The sequence below is a fragment of the Rhipicephalus sanguineus genome, chromosome 2 (genome assembly GCF_013339695.2).
Source record: "Rhipicephalus sanguineus isolate Rsan-2018 chromosome 2, BIME_Rsan_1.4, whole genome shotgun sequence".
In the NCBI taxonomy this organism is placed as follows: domain Eukaryota; kingdom Metazoa; phylum Arthropoda; class Arachnida; order Ixodida; family Ixodidae; genus Rhipicephalus; species Rhipicephalus sanguineus.
Genome location: NC_051177.1, coordinates 74,096,673 through 74,109,279, shown reverse-complemented (window position 1 = coordinate 74,109,279; position 12,607 = coordinate 74,096,673). Strand labels below are relative to the sequence as shown.

General features: G+C 48.7%; 1 protein-coding gene and 1 long non-coding RNA gene across 3 annotated transcripts in view; one reads left to right on the top strand and one right to left on the bottom strand.

Moving 5' to 3' along the window:
* The window catches only part of LOC119383178 (alpha-2C adrenergic receptor), a 313,876-nt gene that overhangs the window by 179,388 nt on the left and 121,881 nt on the right, over positions 1-12,607 (top strand). The window lies entirely within an intron of this gene.
* LOC119383179 (uncharacterized) overlaps positions 1-12,607 on the bottom strand; it is a 149,225-nt gene that overhangs the window by 17,188 nt on the left and 119,430 nt on the right. The window contains exons 2-3 of one of the 2 annotated variants that reach the window (XR_007415088.1): positions 7,927-8,020; positions 3,644-3,727 (exon numbers count right to left, since the gene is read on the bottom strand). This is a non-coding gene — a long non-coding RNA (uncharacterized LOC119383179). Of the gene's footprint in view, positions 1-3,565; positions 3,728-7,926; positions 8,021-12,607 lie in introns of those variants that run through there. The other variant, XR_007415089.1, reaches the window with a different exon arrangement.

Genomic DNA, 12,607 nt, shown 5'->3' with positions numbered 1-12,607 from the left:
GAGATGCAAGCTCAGCGTGTATTAACACGGAAGTGCTGCGCGCGTGTAGGTTTTTACATATCCTATTGCTCAATAACATATGTAAAATTCCTTACAGCAGAGTGCGTCTTTAAAAGGTCCCTAAACAACCTCTGAAAACACAAAGAACGAGCTCCTTATTCTTTCCTGGCGTTTCCCGCCTTTCCGGCCAAATAGGTGACGTCAGCAGTCTGTTCACGTGACGTCATGAGGAAATAAGCTCTCGACTGGTTCATGTACGAGGGATATCAGTTGTGAATTGTCTCCTACCCTGCTTTGCCATGCAGTCGCACGTTCGTTCTGCCTTGTCTCGCATGACTATCGTGCATGTTCAACTCATTTTACTAGGTTTTGTACGTTTTTGAATGCGTGAACGGAGATGACAGCGTGTAGCCGAAGAGCGCGAAACGCTACTGGGTTCAACGCTTAGTGCTCACATTGTCCACGTGTTTTATGAGGATATAAGTGGTGAGCAGGAGGTAGCGCCTGTGGAAAGGGTAGTGAAGGCGCCAAAGAAACCACTCTGTCGTCTTTCAACTCGGAGTGGTTTAGGGGCCCTTTAATTAAATACAGGCATCGCAGACGCGTCGCTACTCACGAAATTTATCCGTGATTATCTCGCTCCATTAGACCGCTCGTAAGCGAATGTACAACACGCGAACTTCGTTATACACACGCCAGCAATCTAATTTTGTGCAGCCACGTTGCACACCGGAGTCTGTACACCTACACGCGACGCGCTAGCTTAGAAGCTATCAAGAAAAATAAAAAAAAAACTTGTTTGTTCGCGCGCTGCAATCAGGCGAATCCACTTTTCTCAGAGGCGGCATCGCTAACACCACTTCTCTTCTGTTTCCGAACCATTCCCCACTCCCCCTTTTATTCGCCGCCAGTCTACTCCCGAATCTCAGTATTTGTTTCTACCTTTTTCCGCGTGGTCCACACGCTTCTTACAACGAAATGCGTGTTGACTCTCTTTCGCTTCAGGTAAAAAAATATATATATTTTTTTTTAATTTTCGGCTTTCTCTAAGCTTTCCTTTTCTGTGTTTGCGTTTCCACGGCGGTCGCCCCGGAGCGCTCGGAGGCGTCGTCTTGCTCCGCGTACCTGAGTGAATCGCTTTTCTCCTGCTCCCTCAATCTCCGCTTTTACTTCCTTTGTTGTTTTTGTTTGTTCATTGGAACATGTATGTGTGCGCCTCGCTTATTCTGTTGCTCGAGCCTACCGCAAGGCGCTACTTTGTGCGGGTAGCCAACCTGTTTACTTTATTTTTCCCGTTCCTCTGATCCTGCGGTAGTCGTGGTCGCTGGCCTTGTATAGTGCGTAGTTCGTTGGTATCCAGGAAGGAGGGGGGGGGATGGGAACACGGTCGCTCCGCCGCTCAAACCCAAAAACAAATCAGAAACACACGAGAGAAACGTATAGAGAACTGGAGAGAAAGGGAAACCGATCAAATAAGAGAAGATGCCGAAAGCGAAGAACAACAATACTAACACAAACAAACGAGCGAACAAAAAAACATCTGTGGTCAATACCCGCGGAATCACGTCCGCACTGGAGCAAATATTGGTCCTGGCGCGCCATGGGGACGCCAGCGTGGCCACGCCGACGGCGCGGGTGGGGGCCGAGGAGGGGAGGAGAGGGAGGGTACAGGGAAGGAGGAGAGGGTTAAATTGCGCTTCGTCTCGCGTAGACAAACAAAGGGGGGAACTAAAGGAATAGAGCAAAAGGAAACACGCTGGCCGCTCTTGGAATGGGAAATGCGGAGGGAAGGAATGGGGGGGGGGGGGGGGGAACGATGCGGGACGAGGCCCGAAAACAAGGATCAGTCGAAAAGATACAAAGGTGATAAAGGCAGAGAACGATCGACAGAGAAGAAGAAACGAAGAAATCTGTTAGAGAAGCAAATTGGGAGCGTGACGTAGGGAAAACGAATAACAAGGAAAGGTTGAGCTCCGGAATTTATTCACTAACACGGAATTCTCGAGTGCGGCCGCATCAAGAAAGGAGGAGCAGATGTGCTTAGAGAAAGGGCAGTGGAAAAAAAAACGAATTAAATAGTAGAATGCGTACGAAGAAACCATGGGTATTAGTGGTTCATATGTGAGCATAAGCGTGAAGTAGGAAGGATTAGTCAGTGCTCTATTGTGTGGGTAACGGTGATGCAACCCATACACGTGAGCACAGAAAAAGGGGGGAGCGGAGAGGGGGGACGTAGGCATACGCACGCACGGACACTCCCAGAGCCAGACCAAATCGAAAGTTCCCTCGAGCGAAGTGGAACGCTTGGCCGGATCGGAAATCATTTTGGCGCGGCCGTATACCCTCCTCTGTACCCCCTCCCCACATCCAGTCTCTCTCTTCTCTGCAGTCGGAGCGGAGTGGACGAAGCGTAGGGAATACCGGTAAAAGAGGGGGGCCGCGTCGGAAACGAACAGAAAAGACGGTTGTAACAATGAGGGAAAACAAAGAAGTGCGTAAGGTGGACGAAAGGATGTCGAATAGGGTCGCCGCGCCTTCGTAGTCCTCGACACAGCACGGCTGCCGCGATTCTTTCTCGAGCTGCTACCCCGCCTTCGCGGTGTTGTAGACGGTCGGCGCTTAGCGTATATAGTGTCCGCGTCGCGCGCCCTCGCCTGCGTTTTTCGCAAACACCTTGTATACGCACCCGCCCGTATGCCCAAACACGAGGACGCCCGGTCGGTGTATGCATGCAAATGAACTGGACGTCCGAGCTCTCTGTATAGGCGTTCGGGAAGGAAATGTGCCTACGCTGCGGCACACATAACCTTTTCAGAGTGCTTCTTCGAAACGCTACGCATCCTGTGGTCTTTGCTATTGTTCTTTATTACTTAATTACGTGCGGACCTGTCGGTTACCTCGTTCCCACCCTCTATTGGCCTGTCACTATTATCTTAGAGCTGCAGGCTACGTTTGCTGAAATTTTCTTATGTTCATTGTTTAGTTATTTCTTTGTGTTTTGGCTGAAAGACATAGGAAAATGGAGTGGCTGAGGTGCTTTCTCGAGAGGAACAAACCTATGCAAAAAAAAGAGGAGAAACACAGACCACCGTGCTAAACGCCCGTGTTGATCCCACAAAACCAACGTACCCATCAGCACTCTCAGATACTGTTATCTCGAGCATACCATAGTATCTTCTTGAAACTAAGAAGGACTCAAACCCAGGCACGCTAAGACTTTGTTCCTTTCATTTGTTATTCACTCGTTAGCATGGATCTTTCTTTTTCGTGCAAAGAAGATTGACCGCGGATAATTATCTCTCGCTAATTATTTTCCCAAAATATAACGTCTGATCGGTATAACGCATTTATCTTGCGCAGAGCTTGATACTGCAAGGCGGCGGTAGGTTTACATTGATCGCAATGATTACCTCCACTTAAAAAAATTCGTTTTGTATTTTTACGTGCCAAGGCCACGACATATGATCCTGAGGCACGCTGTAGTGAAGGGATCCAGAGTCATTTTTACCACCTACGTCTCTTTAACGAGCGCCTAGATGCATGTACACGGGTGCTCTTACGTTTCGCCTCCGTATAAATGCGGGCGCCGTGGCCGGGAATGAAACCCTTGTCCTTGGACTTAACTGTGCAAAACGCTGGAGACGATACCTTCCAGAGAAGAAACTTCCCCGCTGGAGAAGATGCCTCCATTTGCAAGTCTTGTCTGATAACTGCAAAGTGAGTGATTCTGCAACAAACTGAAAAGCGTTAGAAGTCTGTGTATAGATTTTTACGCGTTTTGGTTAAATCACCAGCGCAAGCAAGATGAAGGTATAAAGGGAAATACGCAAACACAGTTTTGCATGCGTTCCTTGTACCTTAGCGTTCTTTGTCCCCTTCGTACTCTCGTAATGGGTATATGGCTCCTTTGAAACATAACGCTGAAAGCCGGAAGACGATGATCGTAAATCACTTATCCCTATGTGAGAAGCTGCGCGAAGATCATTTCACTTGTTTCACCACACTGTGCTCTTTTTTTCTTGGCACCTTTTTCAAGTATTGCATCTTACTGGGCTGTTCTGCTCGGGCTCCCCAGTGTAGGGCAGCGTACCAGTTTTTTGTTAGGCTGCTCAACGTCCCTCCTTTTGCTCTCTCTCCTGTTCCTTCATTCCACAGTCACGAATATCCACTGCCATCATGCCCAGCCACTCTTATATACAAATGCCCAAGTTGCGTTATCTACACGTATAGTGTGCACTGCAGAAGAATCTAAATTTGGGCGAGTCGGTAGCGGTTGGACACCTCGATAAGGAAACGCAAACGACGGAGGCGCAAGTTAAAAAAAATACACAGAGAACAGTAATAACTTGGCAACTAACTGTATTACAAAACACACATATGCTTAAACCCATTAGTCGTTCATAAATGTAATACTGTCTGAACACAAAAGCTCGCTAGGAGGCACTGCGCACTTCCACGTTGCGCGGCATTGTTCGCAACACAAGTATGAGCCAACATTTAAAGATACGATTATTCCCGGAGATGGCGATGAGGTGGCGAGAGAAATTATTGAGGCATGCAACTCAAAGGGTAAAAAAAAAAACGGAACGCGTTATACAAGCGTGCCTTCTACAAGACGGTGAATCTTTACAGTACAGTGAAAAATTTTTGTCCAGCGTCCTTGCTTCTTTTTTTTTTTTTTTGCACATGCACTGGATCGACCACATCTTTGTGAGAACACGTCGGTGTAGGTGAAAGCTTAAGCATGTCTGAGTTTTCCAATTTCTAACTTAGTTGCCAGACAATGCTCTGCTGTGTTTGTTTGTTTTTTTTTTTTTCTGCGTTATGCGCATTCGTCATTTGCGCTGCCTGTGATGAGTGAGTGTACGTGACGTCAGCGCGAGAGTACGGGGTATATATGCCAGTGTTGTGGTGTCGCTAGTGGCGCAAGACGCTGCGGTGTGTGGACACGGCGGCAGCACCGCGCAACAGACACGGGCGTCGGACAGAAGATAATGACATTGGCGGGGGATGGCACGGGGGAGCAGGGGAAGGAGAAAAGAGGCGATGCCCCGTGGTAGGTTGAGCCATTCCTCTAGGAGCCAACTAACCAACCAAACAGCCACAACCGATTATAAAGTCGTACGGAGGGCTGTAGAGGCGAAGGAGAGGATATAGACGGGCTGGAACGCGAAGGAGGCTGACTCGGAGAACCCGGAGCGAGAGCAAGATGGTGTGAGGGACCGTGTTTTCGGGTTACAGACTCGAGCACTAAACTTCCAACAGCGTTAGAAGGTCCTCAGAGGTTTTCGGAACCGGGCGAACGTGAATCCGAGAGGTTCCTGCGGCTCCGGCTGCTGGTCCTATAGTTCTGAGCCGCTCCGTGGGGGCAGACATCACCGTCCAGGTTGGCGAGCGGGTTTCTGCTGCCGCTTGCCAGCCACGGGACCAGATAGAAGGGCCTACTTACCAGCAATGGGGTATACGTGGGCAGCTCTCTCTGCTCGCATTTGGAGGTCGCCTGCCTGCTGTAACTGAAGGCGCCTGTGACTACGACATCTGGGCAGATTAGTCTTCTCATCCGTTTCACTAGCGCCACCAGCCGCCAACGAATCCGGCGTCGTGGTCGACGCAAGCGTCGGTACAACTGGTCACTGTTCTTTGTTCAAACGTCGAACGGAACTTCGTTAGCTAACTCGCCTCGCCCGTCTTAGTAGTTTGTTTTACCGTGTGTCAAATTTTACTTCGTTTCTTTCGTGTATTCTTTTTCATTTTTTCGTCTTAAAAGTTCTACATTTGGTACTGAATTGAAAACTGACTTGTCTTCTCCTGATCCGAGACCCTGCCTCGATCAAGAAGAAGAAATAGGAGAGAAGGAAAGGCAGGGAGGTTAACCAGTTTAGCAAAACCGGTTTGCTACCCTACACATGGGAACAGGGTGGAGGAGATTTAAAGATGCAGAGGAAAGAGAGAGAGAGAGATAGCACATGACACAGCACACACAGTCACAGTCGGTCACTCTTGCGTGGTACGCGACATTTCTGTCACAGCCGCTTGTCCAAGTCCGTTTCTCCTAAAAACCTCAGCAGTGTCTTCGTCGCCTTCAGCTGCGATGTCTTCGGTTGAAACAAACTAAACACGAATACTGCACCAAACTTCCCAATCAAGATGTAAAACGCAGGGTGAAATACTCTTTGAGTAATGGTGGTGTATAACTGGCACGATTGCAGCGAGAGGTAAAATTCGCGATGTTGGGGGGAGATAAGGATAAAGCTTCGTTTTATGATACGATAATGCAAATTATATAGATTTGATTACATATTTTTGCAATCTCTCTCCGGGTGTGGTTACAGAAAGTAATATAGAATCATTGGTGTGTTAGCAGATATATAGTAAGCAAACTTTTTAAATACACGCTAGAAAGTACCGAGAAGTCGCGAATGAAATTAATTTTTGTTTGCCTGGCTATAGCTCATCTTTGGGTTTCACTACAAATGTCACATAATGCCACCATTCAACCCAGCTCAGAAGGCCTTTCCAAGCGAGGATTCCATAAAGTAACAATTTTTTTTTTTTGCAGTTCCGTTAACGAACTAACACACCAAACAAACCGTAAAGCATCACGGAACGTGGCTTCGTGGCCTAGGCACGTTCTTTCTCCCAAGCGACCAGCAACAACCACGCCACGCATCAAAGTTTCAACAAGCAGCCAGGATCACTCGGTAGCTTGAGCACAAAAATCCCAGCGATTCAATTAAAAAAAGCGGACAAACAAACCAAATATTCGAGGTAGGAAGAGAGAGCGAACAAGTACAAAAGGAAGCATATGCGGGAGAAGCGAGTGGAGGGCATAGCGCGAGACCATCTGCATTCTCACACAGCAAACCCAGGGGAGCGAAGGGAAAGCGCGTGGACGGCGGAAGGAAGGAAGGAAGGAACCTGCGGTCGGGCGGGGAAGCTGCGTGGCGTTCGGGGCTCGATTCTAAATGAGTCTGATCTCCCGACCCTTTCTTCCCTTCTCTCGGGTGGCTCCCTCCGGATTCCAGCAGCACGCTTCTCACCTCCGCGCGTGCCTGCTCCCTTCCCGAACCACCCCCTAAAGGTCTCGATATCGATCGAAATCGTGATCGCACGAAGCGGCGACGAAGGGCCGGGTCTCTCCGCACCGCCGCCACCACCAGCACCACGGGTGCCGAGGGGCCCTTATTGCCACTGCCAACGGCGAGAGAGCACGTCAAGGAGTTTGCTAGGCTAGGAAGGAAGAGGGAGAGTGAACTCGAGGCGGGAACGTTTAGTCAGCCGTACGGTGTGCTTCCCTCGTATGCGCGACAGCCCGCATGCCTCGCGAAGTGCAGCCGCCGTTCGCATCCGCGCCCCCGCCAGCATCCGATGCGCGAGCATCCGCCCGCATACTATATATCCTTATAAGCGTTTTACGTAAGGCGTCGTTGGCGTTGTCGACCGGCGGTGCCCTACGTATAAGCGCCTAATTTCGCTAATGCGTCTAAGAGTGAGCGCTTCGGCAACGATGATTGAAGCTTATCCGGCCCTGACGCTCCGCGGTCGAGAGACCCCGCCGCGGGCTCACGCTGATAGATAAACGGACGGTTAACCGATCGCCACGCTATTTTCGCGCTCGAGCCATCTCCCGGAAACCGTGACGGTTAAACGAGTTGTCAAGCGGGCGAGTGGATGCCCAAATCGAGTAGACCCGGCGATTCGCTCGCAATCCAGCGATCGCTTTACGTACCATCTTTTGACGAATCACTGTACGCGAGAAACCCTGTTTGACGTGGGACGTCTAAAGTTTAGTTGTTGGATGGTGGCTCACCAGAAAGCCCTTTATTGCACCTACGCTTAGTGCGCTATTTCATGGCAATCCGGTCTCTCAACAAACATAGCTTTATAAGCTAGTTTTCACCTTATAGCGACTGAATTTAGACCTACCTACAGTCACATTGCATTCTTCGTTGTATTCCATGTGCCTTCTCTTTCCATTCCTTTTCTGCATCCATGTCTCGCGCAGCTCGTCGCAATAGCTCTGCAAGATGATACCTCGATGTACCACATACTACAACAGCTGTGCAAAAAGCTCACATAAACAACCCTACTCCAGATAAAATGTCCGCCTAATAGACAAGAAACAGTTACTTTAAGGAGACGCATCAAGCAACCTAGGTAGACGTCTGCGTTTGCATATATATTATGTACACAGCCGCTAGCTGCTGTAGTATGTCGCTCTTTTACCGCAGTGGCTGCGCTTCCGATCGGGCCAATAGCTACGGTTATTCTCAGAGAGGCGAAGGCGCCCCGGGTATTTCTAAATTGACAGTGCGAATTGGAAATGTCGGCGCACACAAACAAGCTCTATACAGCCGGCGGAGTAATGCCGAACTGCAAACAAACGGGACCATCCAACTCGACCTTCCCTTCCTAGGCTTTGGCTTTAACATATCACTCTATACCATTGTCCTGGGGCACTGCAAAACAGTGTGTCGCTGACCCGCTGATAAAGCGGTGTGGTTGGCAGGCATCACTAACCCGGCCTGCGTGCGCTGGTTTTGACAGTATTGTTTACGACACGTACAGAGAGTCGGGACAACGAACTCACGAGACGAACTACAACAACACGGCGCCATTTCCAATCGATAGCGTAGCCACCTAGGCAGCAAAAGGGCAGGGGGTGAGAGTAGAGTACAAAAAAAAAATAATCTAAAGATATTACTAGAGACCGGATTTTAGGCAAATGCCTATTTTGTTCCTTGCATTCCTATCGTGCCACTTCGATATATGAGCATGAATTAGAGGTTAAGAAGGGTATTTATAGTGTTTTTATAGTGCCTATAAATGCCTATTTTCAAAAACGGCGCCTATATGAGCACTATTTAACCTCAAATTTCGCTTTCGAGTGCAGTTTGAAATCGTTATTCCTGTTACCGGGCAATATTGACTTTTTAAAGCTCTATGGGGTTCAACCTAGCCCTCTTGTTCAACTAACTACCGGAAAAACAGCCGCTAGCAGCAGTGAACTTGAATGGAAGCCCGTCTCAGCGTCTGCAGGGGAATGGGGAGAGGGAAATAAATATGGGAAACAGAAAGAAGAGGAGAGTGGCGTCCATTGCGCAGGACGCGGCGGGTGGCTTGTACAGCCGGTTGTCCAGTCCAGTGTCCTCAAGGAAGTCAAGAACAGCCTTGTGGTGGGCACGGAACAGGAGGTCCTTCTGTGCAGCCGCGGGAAGGTGGAGAACGAATGAGAAACCGTGTAGTGCCGTCAGGGGAAAGGAGGGTTTAGATCAAAATAAATAAGAAATGTGATGCGCACGCGTCTTTCGTTTTCTTTGTAATTTACTTCTGAAAAGGCAGCTCACGAGGTCACATAAGAAATTGTAGTGAGGCACTGGAAGTTGTTGCGTATGAAGAGCGTTTTACCACGAGAATGTTTTCAGATTGGTTCATTATGAGCCGAGAAACCGTGATGCGAGAAGGCGATCTTTAAACCGTTGCCACTAGCCCCGTGTAGCCTTCGCAAGTCAAGTTCCTTCCCTGCCCTCTTCAGTATCGGAGACGTAGGATCACATGACGCAGACGCATCAACATGTCATGCGCACGCAAGGTGACGTGCGCATGACGTGCCAGGGCCAGCTCGTGAACGCGATCGCTGTTGTGTCGTTTCGGCGCTCGTTTCTGTGGGACGGACCCCTCAGATCGCGCACGTTTGGAGAGGCTGGCTCGGATCATGTATCGTTACTGCGATACACCGCGTCGCACAGCTAGAACTGTTGTAAGGGACGATGCATCAAAAAGGCGCCAAGCGCTGTCGGGGCTGGCATCGGCACGACGCGAGAATGGCGAGAACACGAACGCATGAGAAATTAGGGCAGATTAGTCTGGCATCTCGCTGCGATTAGAAGTAAAAAAGAAAAGAAAATGGTGAAGCTTGCACTAAGCCGCGCAAAGCTCGAAACAGCGAAACGGGACGATTATGAAGACTCATCTGGTTGCTTCTAGGTTGTTTATAGGCCTTAGATAGGTGATGCAGGTTGTTTATACATTGATACTCAGCGTAGAGAGGCTCGAGTTAAACCAGACAGTCACAGACACGACACGGATGTCCAAACTCCTGAGACAGAACCTCGCGCTGAAACCAAGCGTTCACACCTCTCATATATCTACGGGCACGTCGTCATTGACGTAGGCCTTCCGTCGCTTCGGGGTCTTCTCGCAGCCGCCGTTGCCTTTCCCGTTCCCTAGTATTCTCTGGTTGTACGTACTCGGGGTCTTCGGCTCGCCGCCATCGCTTCTCAGCCATTTGTTGGGCTAAATGTTGCCTTCTTCATCTTTAGTTGACCAGTGGTGAGTAGTGAGACTTACCCAATTTCTGCGGCACATACCCGTTTACGATGATGATAGTCTTCTTATAAGCCGCGCAGATACGGCTAGCCTTAACAGCTTCGCTGTTAAAACGCGCGCAAATTCCGTTTCTGTGTTTTATTATTTCTCTCAGCTTTCGTTTATTCATTCAAGCAACAGATTAAACAAATTACACAGGTCGTCTCGAATACTTCTCGCAGCGCCATGTGCTATTGTTAGCGACGTCAAAGACTCAGATCTTCAATGTCTACGCAGGTGAGCGACGTAAGAGCACAGATAACTACGCAGGACTACTGATTGTTGTACGTCAGCCCTTCCATCTTGGGGCGCGCCCCTACGAGAAGAAGGCAACGGCGTTCAGTTTGAAATTTCATATCTTTCGGCGGCGTGTAGCATTGTAAACCTTGGCAGACGTGATCGTGGCCGCACAGTGCATGCATTACATTTCTCAGCTCGAAATGCTTAAACATGGTAAGGGGCCCTTCGGGGTGTTCACCAGTAGGGGAGAAATTAACCCTACGCGATTAGCCCCGGCTATTACGAGGCATCCCTCCCTTCTGGTCTTTTAGCGGTCTGGGTATCTGCTCCTGTGCTGCCCTTCTCAGCCACGGCGAAAGGAAAGAGACCCAGGAGTGCGTTGATTCGGCGGTGGGCTCTTGACTCACCATGCTAGACAATAAAAGAAGAGACCATGTTCTGCGAACCGTGCAGAACAAGGGACAATTGCATGGCTACGTTGAACCATTGGCGCCTTTGTACCATCATAAACAACAACATTTCTGGCTTTCCTGTCGTATATACAGGTCGGGCACATCTTGTTTGAAATTATTTGAATTTATGTAAAAATTTATTGTGCCTATATTTACGATTTTGGAGGTCTAAAACGGTGTTTCGCCTGCCTATTGTTGGCGCCTAAAACGCGCTTTTTTAGTGCCTAAAAATCCGGCCTCTAGATATTACGATGCAGCGGCTAGGTCCGACTTAATTTCCGTTCACTTGTGGCGTGATTCCCTCGAAACAGTTTAGTCAAACGAGCGAAATGCAGTACATCAATTGTGGCGAAGGGGTATGTAGGGAAAGATGTTTCAGCGCCACCAACCTGAAACCTGAGGTGGGGCGAAGCATGCAGTGTGCGCCGGTGTTTCCCACAGCAAAATCTCTAATCTTTACTGCTTTACTCGCCACCGGTCTACTAACGCACGATCACTTTGCAGATATGTTTCAAGAAGTGGCGTTTCAAATAGATGACTTTACCGTAGAGATGCACGTTTGTGCCTCTGGTTTTAGTTAAGGAAAGAAGTGTTAATTTTAAGGGCTCGTTTTTCTTTGTTATACACAATATTAATGAGCACTAACAGAAAATAATGCCAAGGAAAGTATAGGGGATGTTTTTAGTAGAAAATGTCAGGTAAATGTGAAGAAAGAAAAGTGGACGAAAAGATAACTTGCCGTGGGTAGGGACCGAACCTGCGACCTTCGAATAACGCGTCCGATGCTCTGCGTAGAGCATCGGACCCGTTATTAGAAGGTCGCAGGTTCGGCCCCTGCCCGCGGCAAGTTATCTTTGCGTAGAGCATCGGACGCGTTATTCGAAGGTCGCAGGTTCGGTCCCTGCCCACGGCAAGTTATCTTTTCGTCCACTTTTCTTTCTTCACATTTACCTTACATTTACTACTAAAAACATCCCCTATACTTTCCTTGGAATTATTGTCTGTTAGTGCTCATTAATATTGGTTTTAGTTAAGAAACTTGAGCGGCTCGGTAAATTTAGTCGGGGATTCTGACACCGCTGCTAAGCCAAACAATGTTTTAGGCAGTAACGACGAACCTTTAACTCATAATATGCATAGTATGCAGCGGTGGAGAGTAGTGGGATTTACCCAATTTTTGTGGCTCATATCCGTTTATGATTGACTGTGACGACAGCATGACACGCCGAACGCCGAGACCCTAAGGTGCTTCGCCCCTAAAAATTGTGAGCCATTCCACTCTTTGAAGGAGGATGACCAGCGAAGCTGTTTAGCACAGGACGCAAAGATGACACAGTATTTTGAACAAAGGTGGAAATTCATTTATTTTCTTGATCGGTGGTCATTACTGGTCGCGATGGTGGTCTCGATGGCCTTGTGGTCGCCATGGACACTGATTTCCTCGAGTACGGCCTTAGACAAGATTTTAGCCAGAGTCTATGCCTTACCTGTGGTGAGTGGAGGGTTTGCCCAATTGCCACTGCTTCGTTCTACTGATTCGCATTGTG